This window comes from Bactrocera oleae, chromosome 5, assembly GCF_042242935.1.
Source record: "Bactrocera oleae isolate idBacOlea1 chromosome 5, idBacOlea1, whole genome shotgun sequence".
Taxonomy (NCBI): Eukaryota; Metazoa; Arthropoda; class Insecta; order Diptera; family Tephritidae; genus Bactrocera; species Bactrocera oleae.
This window is the reverse complement of record NC_091539.1, coordinates 2,368,120-2,382,431: the sequence shown is the minus strand read 5'-3', so window position 1 is coordinate 2,382,431 and position 14,312 is coordinate 2,368,120. Positions and strand designations below refer to the sequence as shown.

Sequence of the window (14,312 nt, the reverse complement as noted above, 5' to 3'; positions counted from 1 at the left end):
TTTCTGCCAGCGGTTACACCGTTATCAGCCACCACAGCCCGCGTTATCGACCACAAGCGCTGCGTGCGCTCAGGTTCAGGTTCAAAACGAGTTTAAATCACGCAAATATTATTTATATTTTATTGAATTTGCATATCTCTCGCGGTTGTTGTTGTTATTGCTATTGTATTTAATAAATTCCACTCACACAAAATGCAAGCAAACCACTGCAAGCGCCACAAAAACAACAAATGTGTTGCATGCGTGCACCGGAAGTTGTAAATTTTAATCGCGAATTCGCGTTGACCGCCGCCACATATTGATACGCCATATTTACTGTATGTACGACGACACGCCGTTCGGTTAGTTGTGTTTGTTTTTGCTTTTCAACAAATGACATTGACATAATAATTATGCAATTAAGTGGACAAAGCACTTGCTGCAAGTATTTGTTTATATTACATAAATACATAAATACACACATACATATACATGTATATATGTATATCTACAGTTATTTATGTATGTTTGCGCATCGTAAACTAATATTTCCATAGCATGTTAATTAAATGGTAATTTGTATGCAGGAAAAAGAACATAAATTTCACATTTGACTGACGCTGCATGAAAAATACAAGTTATTAAAAAAAATTTAAAATTAAAGTATGAAACAAGTTTGAAAAATATTAAACTTTTTTAAGCAAAAATTTTAGATATTAAAAAGTTTAATTAAATTTTTTTGTTTTTAAATAAACTATTAGTTAAATCAAATTAATGATTTTTAGATTAATTTTAATTCTAAAAATTTCACAATTATTAATATGTGGAACATAGCTTTGAAATATAACAAACTTTTTTATTTTTTCTATTCAAAAATTGTAGAAATTAAAAAAACTAAATATTTTTTTTTAATAAAGTATTTATTACTATTTTATACTTTAATTAAATTAAAATATACAATTTTTATATAAATTAAATTAAATTAATTTTTTTAATTTTTATATTAGTTTATTTTTTCAAAATTTTAAAATGTTTAATGAAAATAATATATTAAACCTAATTAACCAAAAATTATAGCAATTTAAAATGTTTATAAATTTTTAGCATTTTTTTAATTTAATTAAACTATTATTATGTATATAATTAATAATATTATATATATTTTTTATTTAAATGAAATGAATTTATTTTATTTAGTTTTCACAACTTTAGTATGGAAAAGCTTTGAAAAATATAAAAATTAAAGTCCAAAATTTGTAGAAATTAAAAAAAAATTTAAATTAATTTAAATAAATTTTTTTTTTGAATTTTTGGACTAATTTTCTTATTCAAACTTTTAAAAATTTTAACATATGGAATAACTTTGAACAAAGAATTGTAGAAATTAAGAGAGTTAAATTAATTAATAGTATTTTTTTAATCAAATTATTATAATATTATATTTAAATTAAATGCAATTATTATTTTTTTTATATATTTAAATACATATTTTTTTTCAAAACTTTTAACTTTTACTTTTACTTAACGAAAAATATTAAACTTTTTTTATATAAAATTTGCGAAGTTAAAACATAATTAAAAAAAAAGGTTTGGTTCTTTTAATAAATTACATTAATTAATTTTTTTATTAAATTTAACTGCAGCGCGCTAAAAATCAATTTTTAATAAAATATTTTTTTTTTTGTTTTAAATCAAAAAGTTTTGTTGCTTATTTTGGTAAACTTTTTCGAAATCAAAATCAAAAAACTTTTTCGAAAAAAATATTGCTAAAGACACGCAAAATCAAGATAATTTAATTTTACCAAACTTTTTTTTATTCGAAGAGTCTTCAAGCCAGTTTTTTAAATTTACAATAAAATAATTTAAAACTTCAATAAAAGTTAAAACAAAAAAAAAAACATTTCTTCAAAACTTTTTTGTGTACGCAAAACTTCCATGAAATTTATAAAAACACATCTTTTTGTGTGTGCAATAATTCCAAACCTTTATACAAATAAGCATTTTATCAACGCAATTGGTAGAGAAATTCCTAAAACAACCACAAATGTGCTGAGTACAACAAACAATCAATCCAAAAACCACCAGCTCAAAATAATTTGTTTGAGCCAAACCGCAAATAAGGAAATGCTTTTAAAAAACTTTTAAAAATAAAAATAAAATCCAACAACTTGCCTTCAATTGACTCAGCCTTGTTTGCTGATCAACTGCTCGCATCAGATTCGAACTGCCACGAAGCTTTATAGCAAGCAATAATAACTGCAGAAAGATGATCGATAAAGGCACGAACACTGAACAAATAAGAAAGAATCAAGCGCGCTAAAAATAAACAAAGCGAATGATGAAGAAATTTACGCAACACAGCTGAATAATACTTTTCAACAAGGTGATCGTGCAATTTTCGCCACACACACATACAGGAAGAATAACTCAGCATTATAGAGGCTGTGCAAACAAAGAAATTTAAAACCACAAAAAACTTAAGAAATTTGTAAGCGAGGCGTACACAAACACACGCTCTTCGGTGCGCGCTTTGAAAAACTAACAGTCGGCAAACGTGATCATGACTCAGTGCTCGTGTTGCGTCGATCGATTTCGAAAACCCAAAAAATTAATTTTTATAAGCGTGAAACTTAGTCAGCTTTTTTTCTTCATTTCTATACTGCAATGCGTTTAATTTTTTCCGCAACCGCTCACTTAATTGCGAAGCTGCAGCAGCGCTGATCGTGCAGTTGTGCAAATAAAGTAAATATCACAATCCTGCAAATTACAGTGTGCATAACGAGCGCTTGCTCTGCTACAGAAGTATGGCTTGGAAGACGCGTTTTAGTGTAGCTCGTCTGTTACGCTGCAATGAGCAGGCAAAGCAAGTGATCCTTGCATGCGATCTTGTCAGCAAACTACGCGTATTGCGTTTAGTGGCAAAGCCAAAATGCGCCAAGCAGTTTTTACAAACCCTGCATTATGCTGCCTTTATTTATTTTGCAAGCAAAAAGCTGTCTGATAACCAATAATTACAGTCGACTTTTGATTGGGTTGATTGCCTGTCTGCGCTGTGAAGACTGGCTGCGAATTATGCACAGGCAGTGCGACGGGCAGGAAGCAATTGCGGGGAATGTGTGGCGGCAGCGGCAGAAGTGCATAAAATTGGCTAAGCAAATGAGTGTCAGTCGAATTGTAGGTCTGTATTCACTAACCTATTCCCACAGCTGATGCTCAGTGCCAGTCAAATTCAGACATCTCTGGTCATATATGACTCAGGAGCGCTGCAAGCATTTAACTTAAGAATTTTTTACATGGAAGCATTATAGCGACTACGCCAGCTCCTGTGTTTGTTGTAAACATTTACATATGTCTGAAGTTGCTTTCTTGCTATGTATTTCTACAATAATGCCATTGCCAGACTACGCGCATGTCAGTTGCTCGGTAATAAGCTTTTGGTAAAATGTAGAATTTAGTGTCGTGTCTTTGCTTTGTCTTAATTTAACATTAAAACATTATTTTATGACTCATATCATCTGCTGGGTATACGCATTTTTAATGATACTCACATAAATGAGCGCATGATTATCTTCTTTGTTTCGCAAGTCAAAATAGCGATCGCTATCATACTGTTTTGACTTCGCTACAAACGAAAGGCCAACAACTTCCTCACTTCCATGGTCACTGCATCTACCATGCAGCTACACTGATCTGTAGATCGCACTGTGATCAATGATGCCGCAGCCAACATGCGATTCCTGCAGACTGCCAAGCTTGTATCACATTTCTTCAATACGCAATTTATTCTTTCATTTTGCAAGACGTTTCTGCTCATCTCTTTCACGTTGCATGTTGCACGATCGTCGACGTTTGTGCATTTATGCATGCTATATTGTGTATACAAAAAATCGCAAAATGAACTAAGTAAGTATGGGTAAGAAATCAAACATTGCCGCCACAGCCGATCTTGCAACACTGCCACAGCCAGCAGGAACCAGCGCCGACACAATTCACTTACGGCCAGGCCACACTCAGGCCGCCTGCTCTTCGCGCCTGCACCCTTGCATGCCCGACTGGCGGCACAATTGCGGCGACTGATCGTGTCAAAACTGACATGCCATGGATCATATTGCAAATATGGCGGCGATCGTGCATGGCGAACGCGCGTAGCAACTGCAGCCGGCACCCAATGACTTTCAAGCATAGAAAATATACAATTAAAAGCGGCAGTAGTTGGCATAATTCGCAGAATTCAAATTTTATATACATTTACTCGCCTTTTTTTTGCTTGCTATTCGCTGACTGGAAATTACGCGCCATAAAATGCCAACAGATTGACGTTACTCATGCGACAAATGCTTTGAACTCGGCTGCCGCGCAGTCGATGGCGCGCTTATCGCACAAATTTATTTGGAATTCTCGGTGTTTACGACCACATTCGCGCAAGTAAATTACAAAACAGTTAAATGTAATTAAACCCACATTTATGCTGATATGCTGCAGGCGATGATGTACCGTTAGGCGCACTTAGTACGGTAGCTATGGTGGTTGAGTGGGAAAAAAGTACATAAATTCGAAAGTAAACAGTTAACGCTTCCTGTCGATAATAACGGAGCATACGCAACTGGCAAAGCCAAACGGCCATCGGCAATGCCAAAAAGCCGCTAAACTCTTAAACCGGGTACTTGTGTGCAAGATCACATGCCAAATCAGCTGTAGATCAGCTAACCAAACGACTTTAAACCAAAAAGCGTCGAGAAAGGAACTATTGAGACGCGTAAACACGTTTCGTCCGCACATACAAACATATTGTGCACGGCTAAAGCGATCGAGTGCAGACGCACGCTCTTTCAAATAAACACATTGAGAGCTCCAAATGAACTTGCAGTCAGTAAAAAAAGATGAACTTTTAACGACACGAAACAGTTTGTCGCGGTGCGTGTGCGCTGACGCAGTCGAAGCCGCTGGGTTTACGACTCACACGTAGTTTATTTGTGCTTTTTGGTCTGTGCGCCACGTTAAAGATCAATGATCTGAACTGGTTCTCGTTCGCATTCTCAAGTGCTGTATTTCCTTGCTGCTGTTTTTTTTCCCGCGGCCAGGCGAATAGTCAAACTCGCTTACTAATTTGTACCGTTGCCAATCGTTAACGGCACGAGTCGGCCAAACAGTTGGTTTAGTCGTTGGTGAAGATCTAGCGAAAGGTGCGAGTGTGTGCTGCGGTGTTCGTGCAAAATTCCGCAAACTAGTTGGGCTTCAAAAGTGTTAATAATTTACGAGATACGGTATGCATTGAATATTATTGATTATTATTGAATATTAGCTAAGCAATAAAAATGCAATCATATTGAGTGTTTTCGAAATATAGTGAGTGTTCTGACTAAAACTATCGCAAATTAAAAAATTCAAAGAATTGTGACACAGCAACTCAAAATATTTGTGCAGTCACGCCTCAGTCAAAATTTTACTTTTTGAGTTTTGAAAACGAGTAACAGTGAAAGCACTATTCGATTAGCATTGTATATGACGAGCTTGTTTGCCTACTTTTAGGCGATACACAGTAGGTGTATAAAGATTTCATTCGATCAGCTGGTCGTCTCAGTACTTCTCATATGATTTATGAAATAATTGTTTTTCCATTGAAATAGTTAAAGTTATATAATATATATGCAAAGTGATTATTAATTGTTAAAAAAAAATATTATTTTCAGCCAAAAATATTTGTATATACTTCTCAAGTTCCAAATACTATTGAGATCCCAGTTGAAAACTCAATGTAACGAACTCAAAAATCAATCTCGAGAGCCATGAAATTTTAGGAAATAAAGTAAGAGCTCTCAGGGCTGCTAGAATAGTCACTAATGATCCCACTGTGTTTTAACTAAGAATTCCTCTGCTACTTTTACAAATATTCAAAGCAAAGAAATTCTCGCGTTAATCTAAAAATTGATCGCTAAGTAGATCACTTATACTTGTAGCTTTTTTTGCGCTTTTTCTTTGTTCTTTCGTCGTCATATTCTCACACCTCATTTTCAATTACTTTTATCGCCACTCAATTTGTACAACGTTTAACCACAGCTAACGGTGTTTTAATGAGTGGTCATCAATCGTGATTTGTGCCACAACTGCTGTGACCGACTTGCGCAGTAGAACAATAAAAAAATTTCAACATAAAGTGTAGGCAAATAATGCGCATGATTGCTGCAAAACGCCTGCGGTTATCGAAAAATGAAATGCGAGTAGATGGGCCAAAAAGCTTTTTTATGCTCGAAAGAAGTGTTTTAGATTTTAACATTTTTTATTGAATTACTTTTACGTTTATTCATTTTATTTTACGAAAAGTGGTACTTTTTTAAACAAAATTTTTTTTTTCCAAATTTTTTGTCCTTGCTTTTAATTTTCTTTTGATTATATAAATTCTTTTCTAATTTTATGTTAAATTTTTGTTCTAATTTTTTTTTTTATAAAATTTTACTTTGTTGATTGTGGTTTGTTATTATTATTTGTTTTTTTTTATTTTAGTTTTTAATTTTTTTTTTTAATACATTTTTTTATTTTTTCAATATTTTTTTTTAAACTTTATTTCAACCTAATTCTCGTACAGGCAACATTCTGCGCATTATACTGCAAGTGCTTTTTTCTTAGAAAAAAAATTTTAATATTTCATACAATTTTTTTGTTAGTTTTCTAAATTTTTTTTTGATGTTTCTGTCATTATTACTTTTTTTCAAATTTATTTTTACCTAAGTCTTCTACAGTCAACTTTTTTTGCACACAATATGAGACATTTAATTTTTTTAACTTAAATTTGTTTTTTAACTTTTTTATTATTTTCTTAATTTTTTTAATTTTAATTTAATTATTAATTTTTTGTTTGTTTTTTTTTATTAATTTTTTCTTAATTTAAAAATTTTTTATTTCTTTATTTTTGTGTTTTTTATTTCTTTTTTAACTTTAGTGTAACCTAAGTCTCCTGCAAGCAACTTTCTTCGCTGTTGCGTACATTTGTGCTATTTGCCTGCAGGCGTTTCGAAAAGTTTTTGTCCCAAATACTCCACTCCCTCTACTTGTCATACATACAAACATTTTACTCATTACCAGCACTTAACTAATTTCATAAACATTAGCTGCGTTCTAGATCTGCTCATATGCGCTTTTGTTTATAAATTTCTGATGCTTCTTTCGAAATTTGGTACACACACACATATGTATGTACTTACATATTTATTTTTATGTATTTTTAATGTTGTCACGCCAATTTCACACGTTCGCGTCTCTGTGGTAACTTTTACAGTCTGTTTGCTGATTTGGTTTTATTAGGATTTTTTTATTATTTTTTAATTTTTTTAATTTTTTTTTTAATATTTGTCTATATATATTTATGTTTTTTTTGCAGCTTTCTTTGTGTCCAGTGCTTAGATTTCTCAAATTTAGGTCAGTTCGCTATTTATTCTGCATTTCTTTTATTTTTCATATATTTCAATATATATTTTTTATTATTGTTTTGGTTATTTGTCTCCAGCGTCTCTCATACATATTTACGAGCGGCATTCATTCACATTCTAACCTGCGCTCGCATGCTCGGTCAGACCAGTTTTTGTGCCCATCGCTACAGCGCATGCGCCACTTTCTGCCACAACACAGCGCCGTCATATGCTAATCATTACAACAGTAACAGCAACAGCAACAACACTAAGCTCACTGGGTGTATTGCTTAATTCAGCACGACGTGTTCGAGCTTCTTTCACCGATATTTCGTTTAGATATTCTTACGTAGATACCGTTTACAGTTGATCGGCGTTCCCCTTTTCCGCTTGAAAGCTCGAAGAAACAATTCTTGTTTCCCAGCAACGCCTTTACGTTGTCAAAGCGTTAGAAAAACAGGTCTCAGCCGCCTCTAATTTATGCAGCTATTTGTACACGCTGCTCACATGCAGCCACACAACATTCCTCGCTCTCAAATTTAGAAAATTTAAAATTCATTAATATTGCTTGCGCCCATTTCCGCAAGCTGCTTACTGCTTTCCGAACACGCTCCCAATTGTTCTGGGCGTCAGTCTCTGCCTCTGTCGGTGGCATGTGACGCTTGCCGACTGTGACCGAAGTGACAGCTTGATGAATTGCCTTCTGCGCTATTGATGTCAGCTATGCATTTGAAAGTGGTTCTTTTGACACTTTTTTTCTGAATTTGTGCCATTTCTATTGAAATATTGAGACAAAAAATTTAAATTAAAAAATAAATAAATAACAATAACACCCAAAAACAAAATTACTAAATTATGAAATATTGCTTTATAAACGAATGTGAGAAGTAATTCGGCGAAAAATTTGCCAAAGGCGAAAGCAAGTAAATAAAAAGGTGGTAAACAATTATTTAGGTCAACGCAAAGAAATTATTATTAATTAGTTTTTAATTTCTTAAGGTTTCGCAAATGTTGTCGCAGCGTCTGCGCGCTCTAAATATTAAAATAATTTGAGAAATAAAAATCTGCGCCGTTAATAAAGTGAAAATTAAGCCCAATAAATGGTACTCAATCGTATAATAAATTGCGCAGTTAAAATCATAAAAATCAATGAAGTTCAGAAGTGAAGCATGAAATTTGCAAAAACAGGCGCAAAATAATAAAAATATTAACTACTGTGCAAATTACATATTTTTGTTTAAATTAATAAAATTTTAGTTTTATTTACTTAACCGAGAAAAAATTGAGAATTAAAACTTTTTGGGCTATAATTTTGATACAAAAAATCAATTTTCCAAAGTATATTACAAGTATGAAATTTTTTTTGACACTTTTTTATAAACTGTATATTTTGCCTAAAATAAAAATTTTAAGATAATAATACTTTCGCCAAAAGTAGTAAAATAATACCTATAAAAACAATAAAAATGTTTAATAACTATTATAAATATAGATAGCGAGAAGAAAATATAAACTTTTATGTAAATTATATTTAAAGAAAATTTTTTTTACAAATCAAAACTATACTTATTTTAACGAGAGAACAAAATCTTTACTTTTAAATATCAATATCTTTTCGGTTATAGTTTTCAGAGAAAAAATAAATTTTTCAAAAAATTTTTTTATTGATTAAAATTAATTAATAAATTTTCAGAGCAACTATACTTTCGATTTTTTTTTATTTATATTTAAAGAAAAATGTTTTCATAAATTCGCTTTTCAAAACAATTGTCTTTTATTTTTTTTTCAAGAAATTTTCTTAAAAATTTTTGAAAATATATATACTTGTATAAATATTTAGAAAAAATAAAGTAAATATAAAATAAAAAATATTACACAAATTTTTTTTGATTACATAAATGTCTTTTTAAAATAATTTATTATTAATAATCTTTATTTTTTCTTTTTAACAAATTATACAAAAATATGTATGTATTATGTATTATTTATACATACATTCGTGTAATATTTTTAATTTACTTTATTTTTTCTAAAAATAAATAAATATATTTTGAAGCATTTTTTATGAATTTTTTTGATAATTTTTTTTTTAAACTTTTTTTTCTGAAATTATATAATAATTTTTAGAACTTTTTTCAGGTTTTATCAAAAATATTTCCCAAAATTTACTTCCATTTCTTTTCACAGACCGAATTTTAAAATTTTAATACATAACACAACTTGATTTCTTTACCACAAAAATTAAAAAAAAAAAACAGTATTATTAAATTATTGCTAAATAATTGAAGTTTATATTTAGTTTTTAATTCCTTATCACTTCTCCTTTGGCAAGTGACCACAAATATTTGTGCCAAAATAGCACATATCAATTCGCCAAACAAAGTGTGATTAATAATTTAATAGTAATACATATTTTTAATAAAGATTTGTGTTTTTATTGTTTTTGTAGCTTATAAATAAAACCACAATATTGGCTCAATTATTCGCATTTAATTACATTTTTAGGTAAACTAAGCGGGCTGCTGACGGCCTGTTGCGCGATTACGTGCTTTAGATATTTACATAAAAAGGCTTAGGGTAGCCAGACTGTGAATAAATCGCAAACTTTATAAAAAATCTGTACACTGTTACTAAAATGTTTATAGCAACAAAGCTTTTGCTTCAAATATTTGCCACAATATATTTAAAATAAAAATATAGTATTTTGCCTAGATTTCCACATGGCAACTCTCTTGACCGCCAAACACCGCAAAAAGTCATTTCACACCGCCTATCGCATTTCGGCGTGCAACAGTGCCTTACCACAGCGCAACAGTGTTAGACCGTGTTTATTATTTATTTATTAGTGCATGAAATATGTAAATATTAATAAAATATTTGAAAATGCAAATGCGAAATTAATGAAATTTGTAACTTCAGGCATTGTCGTTTGCATTTCGTCGACATTAGCTGCGGTGTTTTAAAGCAATAATATTCAAAGTTGATATGCAGTCATATACATATACATGTATTATATATACATATGTATATATGAATGCATGTAAATATGTTTGTTAAAGAGTTTTTAGCACAAAAATGCTGGCCATATTGAGCGCATCTCGTTGTAATATAATTTAGTTGTTGCGCTATTGCCTTGGTTCGATTTCAAATGCACACTGGTATGTGTGTATATGTGCTAAATATGTATATGTATGTGTGGCTCCATATATATTTCACTGCATTGCTTTTTGACATTTTTTACGTTGGTAATTGGTATTTTTGTGGCTTCATATTGCATTCATGGCATTTTTAAGTGACTGTGTATGTGTGCGTGTTGCATATTTGCGTATTTGATTTTGTGGCATGTTAAGTTCATAACTTAACCGCACTTTAGTCAAATATGCAGAATTAAAAATTTAAGCAAATAATTTTTAGTGCAAGGCTGTAGAGAGAATTTAAACATATATGGCTTTAGTGTGTATGACATATACGTTTGTGTGTGTGAACACAATATAGAAATATTGTTAATGAAAAACTTGCAAAAACTTTGACTTTGTTTGCAAGGCAACTACAATACAATAATACTCGCAAATAAACAAGTTTTCTATACAAGAACTTTCAGTTTGTATGGCAGCTATATGCTATGGTCAACCGATTTGAACAATTTTTTCGAAGACTGTGCCCTATTTTTTGACAACAATCCGTGCCAAATTTTATGCAGATATCTTGTCAAATAAAAAAGTTTTCCATACAAGCACTTGATTCCGATCGTTCACTTTGTATGGCAGCTATATGCTATAGTGGTCCGATATTAACAATTTCGACATACAAGCAGCTTCTTAGAAATAAAAGGACGTGTGCAAAATTTCAGATAAATATCTCAAAAACTGTGGGACTTGTTCGCGTATATACAGTTGGACTGTAATACGTAATAGTTGGACATGGCTTAATCGACTTAACTCGTCTTGTCAATCAATCGGGTTTTCGACGTTTCTTTCTGAGTGTTACGAACAACGTGTCAAATTTAATATTCTCTGTTCAAGGCATATGTGGTGTATTCAAAGGGAATATACAGATCTGTGGTGATATTATAAAAAGCTTAAGTCAATTTAGCTTAAAGAGAAGTTATTCTGTTTTCCAGCATAAAGTTGAACATATCTCTTATTTTTTTTCATTTATTTAATTTAATTTTTTTTTTTTCATTTCTTTTATTTTATTTTTTTTTCATTTATTTTATTTAATTTTTTTTTTTCATTTCTTTTATTTTATTTATTTTTTTTTTTATATAATTTTATTTATTTTTTTTTTTAATAAATTTTTTTTTTTTTAAATTACTGCTTTTTTTATAGAATTTGCAATTATTTTCAAACAACACTATATCGTAAGCAAAATTAAAGAAAAACTAGAAATCATTAGCAGTGATGCGCAAAAGTATCTATGACCGCAAATCCCTTAACTCATCACAAAAGTATACGAAAATCAAATGCAAAACATTTCGAATTCAAATCAGTGAAAGATGCAAAAAAAAAAAATCAAGCAAAATTGCCATTTGTAATATTGCAAGCACATCCTCTGTTTGGCTCCCTGTGGACTGCTTTGCTGTATTTCCATAACAACTTGTTGTTGCTGTTGTTGTTATGCTAGTTGTAGCTTGCCACTTCATTAACAAATGAATAAGAAATGCAAACATATCGAGTCAACAAAGCAGTCGCGCTGCATTGAAGACAGACCTGTTATTAAATGCAGCGACATGCGGCAGCAACATGCTGCGCGCGCTTTTTTTCTACTTTTCGCTACTTTTTGCTTGCTTTCGTGCATTTTTTATGCGCTTCTTGCAAAAGCATTGCAGTGTTTGTTAATTTATGCGCATCATTTAAATACCATCAGTGGCGCATTAAACGACACACACACACACACACACACGGAATTTGCAGATGTGTGCAAGCATATGACAAAATACTTAAGTGCCAGCGCCACCAACTGGCTCACTCTCTTGAGCGCGCGGCATGGCAGCCTCTCTAGCGCTGAGCATGTAACGTATGTGTCAGCAACTTCATTAAAATGATAACAATTTTTACAGACAGTCAACAGCAGCGCTCGACTCCGCTTGAGCTGTGAGAGTAGAATCGACAAAAAATGCATGCTGAAGTCAGCAACAGTCAAGCTGGCAAGCAGGCAGACAGTTTTCCGACAGCAGGGTTGAGAATAATTATAAAATACTGAAATTTACTTTTTTATTGGGAAATCCGCTTATGCCTAGCAGGAAACGTGATAAATATGCTTGGTTATTTTATTTTCAACAATGTTGCGCAACATTGTTTAGACACATTTGATAGGAAATATTCATAGTTTCGTTACAAATTCTTGATAGTTGAATAAATTCAGCGATTCTAGTTAACTCAAAGTTCTTACCTACTTCAACATGTTGTGCAACATTGTTTAGACACATTTGATTGAAAATATTTGTATTTCTTTATTCAAATTCTTTATAATTTAATCATTTAGGCGATTTTAGTTAGCTTAAGGCCTTTTCAATGCTGCTGCAACATGTTGCGTCACATTGTTTAGACACATTTGAGTGGAAATATTCGTATTTTTGTTACAAATTCTTTATATTTGAAATCAACGCTTTTAGCTAGCTTAAGACTTTTTTAATGCTGCTGCAAGATGTTGCGTCACATTGTTTAGACACATTTGTTTAGACAATTTTGAATTGCATTACGAGTTCATTATAATTGAATAAATTCAGCAATTTTATTTAGTTTGAAGTTTTTTCAATGCTGCTACAATATGTTGCGCAACAATGTTTAGATACATTCGAATGAAAATTTTATTAATTTTGTTACAAATTGTTCATAATAGAAGTAATTCAGCGATTCAGCTTTTTAATACAACAGCAATATGTTGTGCATCATTGCTTAGACACATTTTATTAGAAAATGTCGGAATCAAGTTGCATTATTCATATTTTAGGTAGTTCAGCTCTTATGTGATTTTTAGTTTTTTTTTATCAATGCAGCCGCAACATTTATTGGCAACATTTTAGTTGCGAAAACTATTTTTTAATTTGATGATAATTATAGTTATAAAGCTGTTTTTACTCTCTAAGTATCAAGAAACATGTTACCTGTAATGTATACAATACCTCGCAACATGTTTCGGTACAAGCTTGGAAAGATGGTAATTTTTTTTCTGTTGAATTACACTTCGCTGTGTGGCCCTAATTTGTTTAGCAACATTTTCACAAGCATAATATTTGTTTAAAAAATGTTGTCTGTTCTTTTTACTTCTGGGGTCCAGTATAATTTTTAACTCAAACAAAAATTTGTCATGCATTTTCCAACCTTCTGCAAATCTAAATGAAAATTAAATTAATTAAAATTTAAATTAAAACGCTTCATACCGCATATCAACTGCAGTCAGCTCTGCGCACTCCCGACCCCTTAACGGCAGATTTCGCATTTCATTATCTTCTCAGCACTACTCAAGTTGTTTACCTGGACAACAGAGCAGTATGCAGAGCGGGCACATACAAACAAGAAGGGCGAAGCAGGGAAAATCAAGTGCGAGTGAGTTTTAATGACTGACTCCGTGAATTACAAGAGTCCGTTTGTGCTCGTGTATTGCTCGTCGCTTCGGCCTCGAATGAGTCATATGCGCCGTTGACAATCAACAGTCGTTGTGTCGTTCTGAAGTTCTTTTTTTTATCTTCTTTTTGCTTGTTCCCACTTGTTCACACACTTTATGAGTTTTGTCCCTTGACATTTACGCAAATGTCACTGACTGACTGCCACATAAAAAATATATATCTACATAGAATGGCTCAGTCTCCCCTTGCAGCTGGTGCGTAACAGTTTCGCACACATTTCCCGCTGCTTTGCTGTGTTCCCTGCTTGTTGGCGCAACACTACAGCTTTCCTGTCGAGTGTCCGCTGCCACTTGTCTCTGACA

At 31.8% G+C, this 14,312-nt stretch overlaps 1 protein-coding gene and 1 long non-coding RNA gene across 3 annotated transcripts in view; both read left to right on the top strand.

The window, feature by feature from the left end:
• Positions 1-14,312, top strand: part of LOC106619447 (uncharacterized) — a 178,130-nt gene that overhangs the window by 153,212 nt on the left and 10,606 nt on the right. The gene's annotated exons all lie outside the window — the stretch shown is intronic.
• LOC138857439 (uncharacterized) lies at positions 7,927-8,608 on the top strand. The gene is made up of 2 exons (XR_011396515.1): positions 7,927-8,317; positions 8,382-8,608. It is a non-coding gene; the product is annotated as an uncharacterized lncRNA (long non-coding RNA).